Consider the following 13,268-nt stretch of genomic DNA (forward strand, 5'->3'; position numbering starts at 1 on the left):
TCCGACAAAATTTTAGAACACCGGGTTCCCTACTGCGCACGCTGCGCATTCTCCTTAGCTCTGGGTACCAGATGACATTATCTTATATAATAATTATATATCGGGTGATGGATTTTTTTTTGTTCTTTCCTTCCTGGTTTAGCGTTGCTGTGCTCCAGTAGGCCAGGCTGTATTCCCCTGTGTCAGTATGAGCAGTATGATCAGCATACATGTACAGCAGGTGCTCAGACAGGAAGGGATGGGCTTAGCTAGGCTTAGCTGACTGATCTCACTATACAGCTCTTACATCCGCAGCATCTGAGACAGAAACATCCACCCACACCAAGCTGGGGGCTGCAGCACCCCCTCCCAGGAGAGGTAAACACAGTTATGTACGCGTCTTGGTCAGATGCCTCAATATAGGAAGGAAATGTATCGTTTTCAGTTGGCCTTCTATGTAATTAGAGCTGTATGTTACATAGTACTGCGCTGTATGTGATGTTTGCATTTATATTGTAATCATTGTGTATAAAAGATGGAAACCAGGGAAATCAGAGGTCCTCTGGGCTCATATCATGTAGCAGTGCAATGTGCAATGGCTTCCTATGAAGGCCATAGTTTCCTAGTGCCTTGCTGTTTGTAAGTTGCCCTCCAGGCAGGGGTAGCACACAAGTTACTATGGCAGCCAGCACGCAAATCTATAAATGTGACATTTTTTCTGGGAATTGGTAACTATGTAAATCGTCTTCAACCCCAGAAGATTTACCCCCCTTCATGACCAGGCCATTTTTTGCGATACGGCACTGCGTTACTTTAACAATTGCGCGGCAGTGCGACGCTGTACACAAATAAAATGAATGTAACTTTTTTCTTACAAATAGAGCTTTCTTTTGGTGGTATTTGATCACCTCTGCTGTTTTTATATTTTGTGCAAGAAACAAAAATAGACCGCCAAAAAAAAAAACAATATTTTTTAGCCCCCGTTCACACTGGGGCGACCTGTGAGGCGACCTGGTCGCCTCACAGGTCGCCGTAGGTCGCCTGCCATACAGAAGCTATGGACCCATTCTAATAGGTGCGACACAAGTCGCTCCGACTTAGAAAAAGGGTCCGGAGCTTCTTTGGGGCGACCTGCATAGACTTCAATGTTATAAAATCCGTGCCGGCCGCTCCGAGGTCGCGGGGCAAACAGCGCGACCTGTGAGGTCGCCCGGCAAAGTCGGGTCGCTGCAATGTGAACGGGGCCTTAGTGCCGGTTCACACTAGCGCGATGCCAGACATCACATGCGATTTGCACCGCATTGCTGTGCAGATCACATGCAATGCGATTTTAGCCATGCAAAATATATGGCTGAAATCGCATTGTATTCGCACCAAAATGGTGCAGGCCCCTTTTTTTGGTTCGCACTGGAATCAGATCGCATGGGGGTTCACACCTATGCGATCCGATTCCTGCACATTTCACAGTTTGCACTTTGATCTGCGAACAAATCTGGGGGTGTCATCAACTTTACACTGACACCCCCAGCAGACCTAATCGGACCCTCCAGTCTCTTCTATGTAGCGGCAGATGACACCCTATAATTGTCCCCATATGATATTGGGCCATGGAGTCCAGCGTTGTCTTCCTTGCTGCCAAAGCTCTCTCTGCTTACACATCGCCATTTTGAAACTTAAAGTGTTACTAAACCCACAACAGTAAAATCAGCTTATATATGCATTAAAGTATGTTTGTTATGCTCACTGTGGAACCTAAGGGGTAATCTTTTGCATTTTGTATAAAGGCAGTTTCATCCTGTCTCTCTGATCCTCCGCTTCTTTCACTGTCTCCAAAAAATAGTCTGATATTTACAGAGCCAGGGGACGGGCTGTACATGCTCAGTTTGGTGTGTTTTGCTAGAGTTTTTTTTTTTTTTTTTGGGAGAGTGCATGTGATCAGCACAGGGCCAATCAGCACTGTCCAGACATGTCCAGACAGAGGGTCAGGGGAGAATGAAAACTCCTCCTACAAGCTTTACTAGGAACTGATACAAGTCACAAGACTGCTATATACTGCTGATGAGAAAAGGTATTTAGCAGTTTATATTTACTAAAATAATTGCGTTTCCATGTTCTGTGTACTGTCCAGACCAGATATAGTGAATGCAGGTTTAGTAACACTTTAAGTTCGAGGAGATTTTTGTTCCATCCTGATTTTCACACACATGTGCGCTGAAAGATTCCACACTTGAGCAGACATGCCGTAGGTCTCTGCCGTGTCCTGAATACCTTCCAGAGACCAGTAAACTGCCTGCGCATATGTGGGGTCCCGTGCATGAGCAGACAAACCCCAGTCCTCTGCTAGGTGCAAAACTGCGCGATTTTTCAACCCTCACAGAAACAATGCAACCTGAGGTGTGTGACACGAACATCCCAGGAGGCAGTAGGTGGCCATTCCCTATGGCCTACGCCGTCCTTACTTAAGCCCCGTACACACGTACCGATTGTCGGCCGTAAATATTCGGCCGCCGAACGATCGGCCGTTTGTCGGCTTGTTAGTATGATGATTCCGACAACCGACAGCGCATTTTCGGCCGAACAGAATCGGGTGTGCAGACATTAAAATTTTTGTTGGCCAACACCAGAACGGCCCATTGTTCGCCAGTCAGTACAGATTTCGGCCGACAGACAGCAGATTAGCAAGACTGGGCATGCTCAGAAAAGAAAAAAGACAAGGAAAGTTAACCATCACATGACATCACTTCTGCAGTCGGCTGTTGTTGGCCGACAAAATTTGTGTGCAGTCTTTTGCAGTTTTCAACAGACACGACAGCCCTGGACAAAAGACGGCCGATCGTTCGGTCGACGATCGCTACGTGTGTACTAGGCTTTAGGGTAGATTTTCCCTTTCCTCTGAAGCCCGCTTCCAAATGCTCTCCAGAGGCTGCTGACAGGCGGTGAGGAAGCGAATATTCACTTTCGTTTTCCAGTCATGTGAGTTTGATTGGATAATTGAAGTGAATATTAATAACATTTATTGAATGAAGATTCTTAACTCCTTAGTAAATTACTCTGATTGTGGATGTATTTAATTTACTGATTTATTTGTTCAATTTTATAGTAATAAATTTGTTTTGTGTGATTGATTTATTCATGCTTTTTTTAATATTAGGTTTTATTCATTTTTTATCTTGTTTTCCTCTATTTTGAGGTGCCAGTGTTCTATCAGAATAGTGATACCTATCAGATTCTGCAACCAGAAGGGACATTCGGACGAGAAAACTTACTGTGCATGCGCCATCTGTTCCAACATGGCCGCTATACGTTCCAGTGGGTTTCCTAATGTGACAGAACACGAAGCAGCCGCAGACATCTTCTTACACCCACGCAACTCTTGAATTTCACACTGATTTTAGCAGTAAACTCACCTTATATTCTGAAATAGACTATTTCACCACGACCGAGTGAAATAGTCTATTTCACTATATAATCAGTTTGTCGCTGAGCAGTGCGAGGTGTACCAAGATGGCCGTTGCCACCTTCTACCTGCAGGTTTCTCGCTATATTTACTATATTACATAAATAATAGAAATGTAATACTGTTATTCAGTCTATAAGGTCAGTTTACTGCTAAAATAAATGTAAAATTCAAGACTTGCGTGGGTGTAAGAAGATGTCTGCTGCTGCTTCGTGTTCTGTCACATTAGGAAACCTATTGGAATGCATAGCGGCCATGTTGGAACGCATGGCTCATGCGCAGTAAGTTTTCTCGTCTAAACGTCTCTTCCGGTTGCAGAATCTGATAGGTAGCGGCAGTAACCGGCACCACTATTGTTATTATTAGACCTCTTCCACTCTGCTCCTATGAGGTTTCCTGCAGCACAGATGCAGCGCAGTATGCTCGCAGTTTTCGTTCTCTTTCCATTAGACTTTTATTACATCTGCCATTTTTGTTGCATTTTAGAAAAGCACACCAAAGATGTGGCATGCAGGACTTTTTGCACTTTCAGAAAACGCACCAAAAATGCCTGCTCTAATAGAAGTCTATTGGAAAAGTGCGGGTATCCCCACGAAAACTGCAGGTACACTCAGCTGCACCTGCGCTGCGGGGAAACCGTACCAGAGAAGTGGGAAAGGGCCATTACTTACAAATTGAGTGTGATAAATGTTTATTGTTACAATTACTCTCAGGTTTACATTGTAGCCCTTCTCTTTTTTTTACATTTGTTAGATGGACATTACTTCAGGGGATGTCTTTTTCGGCTTCGTCTGCTGCCTGAATTTGCTTTTATATCTATAGATATAGAATTTCTTATTATTTTATTTTATTATACAGGACATCTTCTTACGCCCAAGAAACTCTTCAATTTCACACATATTTTAGCTGTTAACCTTATATACTGAAAGAGACTATGTCACTGCAAGCTATATAATCAGTTTGGCACTGAGCAGTGCGGGGTGTACCAAGATGGCTGTCGCTACCTTCTGGCCGCAGTATACAGTAAAACAAAAAAAAAAAACGTATTAAAATTGTAGTATATATCCCATAGTTTGTAGACGTGATAACTTTTGCGCAAACCAATCAATATACGCTTACTGGGATTTTTTTTTTTTTTACCAAAAACATGTAGCAGAATACATATTGGCCTAAATTTTTAAAAAAATTTGATTTTTTTGCATTTTTTTTATTGAATATGTTTGATAGCAGAAAGTAAAAAATATTGGTTTTTTTTTGTTGATAGCGCCAAAAAAAAAAAAAAATCGGATCAAATACCCCCAAAAAAAGCTGTATTTGTGGGAAAAAATAACATACATTTTTTTTTTTGGGTATAATGTTACATGACCGCACGATTGTCAGTTAAAGTAACGCAGTGCCGTTTGCAAAAACTGGCCTTGTCATGAAGGGGGGATACATTTTCTGGAGGTCAAGTAGTTGGGGTAAAAAACCTTGTGCCTTTAGAACTACTTTAAGCCCAGTACACATGGCCTGAAATGACTTTCAGGCCATGTGTACTGCTGTCTGGTCTAGCGACTGGCTTCTGTGGAGCGGGCATGCTGGAAAACCAGCACACACTGGTCGAACGGAAAAAAAAACTGTGTGTACCCAACTTTACTTTGGCGGCAGCAGGTTTTTCACACACACTTGTGATAGCTACAGTGGCTGGGAGTGTGTACTGTATATTCCACAAGCCGAGGGTCAGCTTTCTGATGGAAGCGATCAGGCAGTTGTACAGCCACCCAGTCACCACTTTCTCCAAACCTCTGGCCATGAACTTTTGTCCCCCTATGTCATACATAAAATAAATAAAATTTTAGTGACAAAACAAGTGTCAAAAAATAAGTAAATCCATACACCTAAACCCCCCCCCCCAAAAAAAAATAAATGTTGAGCCTGCCCCACCCCATATACATACATATGCCAGGGGCACCTACATATGAAAATGTTGCTTGTGCTACACATTTTAATTGTTGCTACACATGCCAGAGTGGAAGCAATAATTCCAGGGCCATTGATCATAACCCTAAAATGATGACCAATGGGGCCTTTAACCACTTGCCAACCGTCCGCCGCAATTTTACTGCGGCAGGCTGGCTCGGCTGCGTGAAACGACATAGCTTTACGTCGGTTGCACGCGTGGTGCTGGGAGGCAAGCGTGCGCCGCCGGCAGTGCACCTCCGCCCCCACTGGGCAGCAGGAATGCCGATCCATGGGACCGGCGATCGCAATTGCCCCCGGGCACTCACGATCGCTCCCTGCTGAGAGAGAAGGACAGTCAGCTGTTGTAAACACAGCCGAACGTTCTTCTCTCTGAAATGATCTCAGAGTGCCTGTGATCCTGCTATAAAAGATCACAGGTCTCTGTGGTCATTTCACAAGCCCATCCCCCATACAGTTAGAAAACAATCCCCTAGGCTCACACTTAACCTTTTGATCACCCCTGGGTTAACCCCTTCCCTGCCAACGTCATTAATACAGTAACAGTGCATATTTTTAGCACTGATTACTGTAGTAATGTCACTGGTCCCCCCAAAAGTGTCAAAAATGTCAGTTAGGGGTCCGATCTGTCCGGCGCAACGTTGCAGTCCCGCTAAAAGTCGCAGAGTACTAAAAAAAAAAGAAAAAGAAAAATGACATAAATCTTTCCCCTAGTTTGTAGATGCGATAACTTTTGTGCAAACCAATCAAAATACGCTTATTTCAATTTTTATTTTACCAAAAATATGTAGCCGAATACAAATTGGCCTGAAAGGTAGTGCAAAAAATAAAAATCGCAGCGGTGATCAAATACCACCAAAATTTGTGGGAAAAAAAGGACATCAATTTTATTTCGGTACAGCGTCGCACGTCCCCGCAATTTTCCGTTAAAGTAATGCAGTGCCGAATTGCAAAAAATGGCCTGGTCATTAACCTCCCTGGCGGTATGATTTTTTCGGATTTTAGGTGCTGAAAGCGGTACCATTATTTTGCATGGAATTCTTAAGAATGAGCAGCCCAAACCAACTATTTTTTTTACTGTGCGTTCTTCTTTATAACATCTCGGGTATGATAAAGTTTGAAACAAAAAATCATAAATTAAAATATAATAAAAAACTGTAAATAAGTTAAAGTATGTATGTATGTATGTATGTACTGTATATATATATATATATATATATATATATATATATATACAGGTCCCTCTCAAAAAATGAGAGACGCAAGACCCAACACTCTGGATGAGCTCAAGGCCGCTATCGAAGCATCCTGGGCCTCCATAACATCTCAGCAGTGCCACAGGCCAATTGCCTCCATGCCACACAGCATTGAAGCAGTCATTTCTGCAAAAGGATTCCTGACCAAGTATTGAGTGCATAACTGAACATAATTTTTTTTTTGTATTAAAAACACTTTTCTTTTATTGGTCGGATGAAATATGCTAATTTTTTGAGATAGGAATTTTGGGTTTTCATGAGCTGTATGCCAAAATCATCAATATTAAAACAATAAAAGGCTTGCACTACTTCAGTTGTGTGTAATGAATCTAAAATATATGAAAGTCTAATGTTTATCAGTACATTACAGAAAATAATGAACTTTATCACAATATGCTAATTTTTTTAGAGGGACCTGTATATATATATATATATATATATATACGTATCGTATGTATGTATATATATATATATATATATATATATATGTGTGTATATATATATATATATATTTATATAAAAAGTACAGTAAAACTGCAGGAAAGGGCACTGGGGGCAAACTAATGTGACTATATTTTATTTTGCATTGTATCAGTGTGTTTGGTGTGTTTTACATTTGAATTTGCCGCCGGTTCCATCCCCCTGCGAACGTCACGTCGCAGAAGGCGGAAGCCGGGGCACACAGAGGATCGGGAGGAAGATCCACCGCCACACACTGCCGGGATACATCGCTGGATCCCAGTGACAAGGTAAGTAACCCCTCTACCAGGATCCAGCGATCTTCCTAGCGGTACCCTGAGTGTGGCTCGGGGTTACCGCTTTTGGCACTGAAATTTAACCCCGAGCCACGCTCGGGAATACCGCTAGGAAGGTTAAGGGGCAAATGCTTCCTGTCCAGAAGTGGTTAAAGTGTTTTTAAATTGAAAAATTAGGTTACTAAAATTTGTTGTTGTTCTACGGACGTGTACATTTATAAAGCTTGGCATGTTCGATATCTATTTACTCAGCACAACCTCATGTTTTATATTTTGCCATCAATTTGTGTAAAATATTTGGGGGGGGGGGGGGGGGTTTGTTCCGTAAAATAAACTTTAGTGTGTTTTTTACTGAAATTTGTGCTTGGCAAACTGTTGTACAAATATCAGGTGACATAAAAAATTTGAATTTACCACTATTTTATTCTTCAGAGTCTCTGCTTTTAGAAAAGATATATTGTTTAAGGGTTTTAACTAATTTTCAGGCCTAAAATGATTTTTCAAATGTGTGCAAAAAAAAGGTGGGATGAGATTTTAATATCCCTTCCACCAGAAGCTATAGATTCATTTTTCTTTATATATAAAATATTTAATTTACTGCAGTGGTTTGGTAACTTTACATACTGTATATCAGGGGTCTTCAAACTATGGCCCTCCAGTTGATCAGGAACTACAATTCCCATCATGCCTAGTCATGTCTGTGAATGTCAGAGTTTTACAATGCCTCATGGGATGTGTAGTTCCGCAACAGCTGGAGGGCCGTAGTTTGGAGATCCCTGCTGTATATGTACACTATGGGGTTTATTTGCTAAAGCTAGAGAGGGCAAAATTAGTCACAATTCTGCAGAGAAACCAATCAGTTCCAGGTTTTATTGCTAAAGCTTAATTAAATAAGCTGAGGTTAGAAGCTGATTGGTTTATCTGCAGAATTGTGACAAATGTTGCCCTCTCTAGCTTTAGTATATAAACCCCTATATTACCAAAAGTAGTGGGACGCCCGCCTTTACACGCACATCCCAGTCTTAGTCCGTAGGGTTCAACATTGAGTTGGCCTACCCTTTGCAGCTATAAAAGCTTCAACTCTTCTGGGAAGGCTGTCCACAAGGTTTAGGAGTGTGTCTATGGGAATGTTTGACCCTTCTTTCATTCGTGAGGTCAGTCACTGATGTGGACAAGAAGGTCTGGCTCACAGTCTCTGCTTTAATTCTTCCCAAAGGTGTTCTATCGGGTTGAGCTCAGGCCAGTGAAGTTCCTCCACCCCAAACTCGTTCATCCATGTCTTTATGGACCCTGCGTCATGTTGGAACAGGAAGGGGCCAACTCCAAACTGTTCCCACAAAGTTGGGAGCATGAAATTGTCCAAAATATCTTGGTATACTGATGCCTTACGAGTTCCCTTCATTGGAACTAAGGGGCCAAGCCCAACCCCTGAAAAACAACCCCACACCATAATCCACCTTCCATCATATGATTTGGACCAGTGCACAAAGCAAGGTCCATAAAGACATAATTGAGTGAGGTTGGGGTGAAGGAACTTGTGGGAGGCCATTAAAGTTCATGTACGTGTAAAGGCAGGCGTCCCAATACTTTTGACAATATAGTGTATAATATTCATAGCACTTAGATATGGTAACATTTTTTCAATGCTCACTAGTTCTTATTTTGTAACATTATTTTTTTATTTTCTTGTAGCTCGCAGAAAACAATCGATGATCCTTCCCTTGTGACGAAGATCACAAGAACTGCTTGGATTCACCTCTTTTTCTTTAGGTAAACTCACACAAAAACCCCATGGTATAAACCATTATCAGCTCGTATTATTAAATCGTATTGGTGTAATGGGTGGGGAGGGGGAAATGTATTTTAGGCTCTTTTAAAGAATCTTTTAACCGCGTTACCATGGCAACATGCAATAATGTCTTTCATGGAGAGGACCTCACACAGAGGAATTATCCCTGCTTACTGATGATGGAAAGCCTAAAAGTGTTTCAGTTGGTTAATTTTTAATAGGACCAATTTAAAAGGGATTGGATAGATCATGCACACAATTGAAAGTGTGTAGTGTATAGAATACTTAGTAGGATTTGGTGTCTACATTTCAACGAATATAAAGTTATTGTACAGTATATTGTCATATATCATTGATATATGTATTATATTATCACTGAACGAACCGTTTAGGGTGGGGGTGTCAAACTCAATTTCTTCTCGGGCCACATAAGCATTATGATTGCCCTCAAAGAGCCGGTTGAATCTGTAAGATTAGATGTCCAGAGCACCCCATCCCCTCTTACATCTGATGTCAAGAGCCCCCCCACCATCAGAAGTCAAGAGCCCCCCCACCATGAGAAGTCAAGAGCCCCCCCACCATCAGAAGTCAAGAGCCCCCCCACCATCAGAAGTCAAGAGTTCCCCCACCATCAGAAGTCAAGAGTTCCCCCACCATCAGAAGTCAAGAGTTCCCCCACCATCAGAAGTCAAGAGTTCCCCCACCATCAGAAGACAAGAGTTCCCCCACCATCAGAAGTCAAGAGTTCCCCCACCATCAGAAGTCAAAAGTTACCCCCACCATCAGAAGTCAAGAGTTCCCCCACCATCAGAAGTCAAGAGTTCCCCCACCATCAGAAGTCAAGAGTTCCCCCACCATCAGAAGTCAAAAGTTACCCCCACCATCAGAAGTCAAGAGTTCCCCCACCATCAGAAGTCAAGAGTTACCCCCACCATCAGAAGTCAAGAGTTACCCCCACCATCAGAAGTCAAGAGTTACCCCCACCATCAGAAGTCAAGAGTTCCCCCCACCTTCAGAAGTCAAGAGTTCCCCCACCATCAGAAGTCAAGAGTTCCCCCACCATCAGAAGTCAAGAGTTCCCCCACCATCAGAAGTCAAAAGTTACCCCCACCATCAGAAGTCAAGAGTTCCCCCACCATCAGAAGTCAAGAGTTACCCCCACCATCAGAAGTCAAGAGTTACCCCCACCATCAGAAGTCAAGAGTTACCCCCACCATCAGAAGTCAAGAGTTCCCCCACCATCAGAAGTCAAGAGTTCCCCCACCATCAGAAGTCAAGAGTTCTCCCACCATCAGAAGTCAAGAGTTCCCCCACCATCAGAAGTCAACAGTTCCCTCACCATCAGAAGTCAACAGTTCCCCCACCATCAGAAGTCAAGAGTTCCCCCACCATCAGAAGTCAAGAGTTCCCCCACCATCAGAAGTCAACAGTTCCCCACCCTTCCTTACATCACAGTACACCCCCCTTACCTTGTGCTGCTGCTGGGAAGAAGAAGCTGGGGCATTGCTGGGAAGCAGAAAGTGCAGGGTCTAGAGGAGGACCAAAGGAGGGCTGGAACTCACCTGCAGCTGCAGGAGAGGTGCGAGGGCCACATGAAATAGCCTGGAGGGCCAGATTCGGCCCGCGGGCCTTGTGTTTGACACATGTGATTTAGGGTAAAGGGACAGGTTCTCTTGCTTGGGCATGCTCTGTACCAGTGATGGAGAACCTAGGAACCCCAGATGTTTTGGAACTACATTTCACATGATGCTCATGCACTCTGCAGTGTAGCTGAGCATCATGGGAAATGTAGTTCCAAAACATCTGGGGTGCCAAGGTTCCTCATCACTGCTCTATACACACACTTAGGGGCAAGTGTTGCAATGTATTACAGTGGATGTGCACATAGTCCTAATGTTATCAATAAATGATTTTCACATCTAGGCACTGATTTGCAGCATGATCTGAGAAATATGACCTGTCTTTTTTTCCCATTGTACAGCACTGTGAGGTTTGCAGAAGTCTACGGCAATGAAAATGCATCATTTGTATGCTTTGATGCGTTGTCAGCCCCTCACTGCTCACATGTAAATGCTCCAAATATAAACACACTTAAAGCAGTATTAAACCCAAAGCAAACATTTATTATATTGCAGCTTCCCAATTCTTAGATATGTTGCATTTGTTTGTTTTTTTAGGCTTTCTTTTATTTTCACCTACTGATCCAGCCAGTAAGTCTGTTTTTTCTCAAAAGAACAAGCTGTCCCGCAGATCTATTAGTTACAGAGATGAGACTAACCATTTACCACTGACAGGGGTGCTTAGAATGGTCAGCGTTTATTTATTTATGTAAAATCTTTATCCCAAAAGGGGAAAAAAAAGCTGTATGCTGTAACTGATTATGAAATATTAGCTGGCGCTGGGGGCACGCAGAGCGCATTCTCCTGTGCAATGTCATATGACGGCGGGTCAGGATAATGTAACCACCTTCCCGCCGTCAATTGCCTATAGGGCGGGCAGGAAGTGGTTAAATAGATTTCTTTTAAAACCAGAGTTTAACCCTACCTGCAATTCTATGCCACTCTGTTTGCCTGTTGCAGCCCTGGCCATTGTGCCAAAGTGCCCCCTATTTGTAGCAGCAATATCTTTACATCAACATCAGTGAAAAGGTTAACCTCCCTGGCGGTGATCCCGAGCGTGACTCAGGGTTGATTTTTTCTATCAGGAGCGGTAACCCCGAGTCACGCTCGGGGTGAATGTGCAGAGAGCGCAGCGGTGTTCTCTTACCTTCTCCTGGCGATCCAGCGATGATCTCTCATTGCTGTGACCGCCAGCCGAGAGTCCCGCCGCTCCTCCGTCCTCCGTCGGTGTGATGACTTCCTAGTTCCGTTCCCTGCAGCAGCAATGCTGCATGGGAGCGGAACTAGGGAGGGAAATTCGAAAAAAAAAAAAAAAACGTTGCACAAAACACAAATACATAACACATTTTATATTTTATATATATATATATATATATATATATATATGCATATATATATATACGCATATATATATATGTATATATGTGTATATATGTATATATATATATATATATATATGTATATATATATATATAAAATTATATTATTGATTCAATTATAATTCATGCGTTTGTGTTTCAAATTTATCACATCTGGGATGTCTACTAGAGTCTTGTTTTGGTCAGGTTTAAGTCAGTAATTACTAAGAATTGTAGGCCTATAATACATAACGCCAAATTTCCATGAAAAGAATTGTACCGCTTTTGGTATGTAATTCCTGACATAATCATACCGCCAGGGAGGTTAACAGGTTTGCTTGTTTAAAGTGTAAGTCCACCCTAACACTAAAATCCCTGAATCTACAGACATCCACGATCTAACACTAACCTATCTAGCCCGGTAAAGAAGAAATCGGTATACTTACCTTTTCTGAAGCCCATCTGACCCGATCCCACACTGAGCTGTCGGCCACGGCTTCACTGTGGAAGCCAATATTAGGTCTATGGGTGACGTCACTCCCCATTCATTTCACAGCCGTTGTCAGCTTTGTCCTCTTCAGATCTTCCGCTGCTGGAGGTCGGATTGGATCGGATCGGCTTCAAAAAAGTTTTGTATACTACTTTCTTCTTTACAGGGCAAGATAGGTTAGTCTTAGATCATGGGTGTCCAACCTTTTGGCTTCTCTGGGCCACATTGATTATAGAGAAATTTTCTCGGGCCGCATATAACATATATACTATAGTTAGGGTATATAAGTAGAAAAAAAAGCCGCCGCGCCCTTCCCGCGCCCCCTGCACTAATTCAACACAACTAGAGGATGATCAGATGAAATGTAATCAGTATACAGAGGCTTACTTCTTCTGAGAGATAATAAAGGAAGACTCTAACCACCAGGACCATATCAGTGATTTGAAGTGGTCATGGTGGTAGGAGTCAGAAACACTGCGCATGCTCGCCTCCCCCCCCCCCCCCCCCCGCCTACCGTTAGTTGGAAGCTGCTTTGGCCATGCCCCCAACCTGACTTCCTTCCCCCCCAGCAAAAAAAAAAATTGTCAGGGGGGCAGTGGGCCGCAT

The 13,268-nt window shown here is 42.8% G+C and overlaps 1 protein-coding gene across 1 annotated transcript in view; it reads left to right on the forward strand.

The window, feature by feature from the left end:
• Positions 1–290: 290 nt before the first annotated feature.
• The window catches only part of CYFIP2 (cytoplasmic FMR1 interacting protein 2), a 145,234-nt gene continuing 132,256 nt past the window's right edge, over positions 291–13,268 (forward strand). The window contains exons 1-2 of the mRNA XM_082254618.1: positions 291–357; positions 9,099–9,176. The gene's annotated coding sequence lies outside the window, so the exon portion shown is untranslated. The remainder of the gene's footprint in view (positions 358–9,098; positions 9,177–13,268) is intronic.

This window comes from Pelophylax lessonae (assembly GCF_965119305.1).
Source record: "Pelophylax lessonae genome assembly, chromosome: 4".
Lineage (NCBI taxonomy): Eukaryota > Metazoa > Chordata > Amphibia > Anura > Ranidae > Pelophylax > Pelophylax lessonae.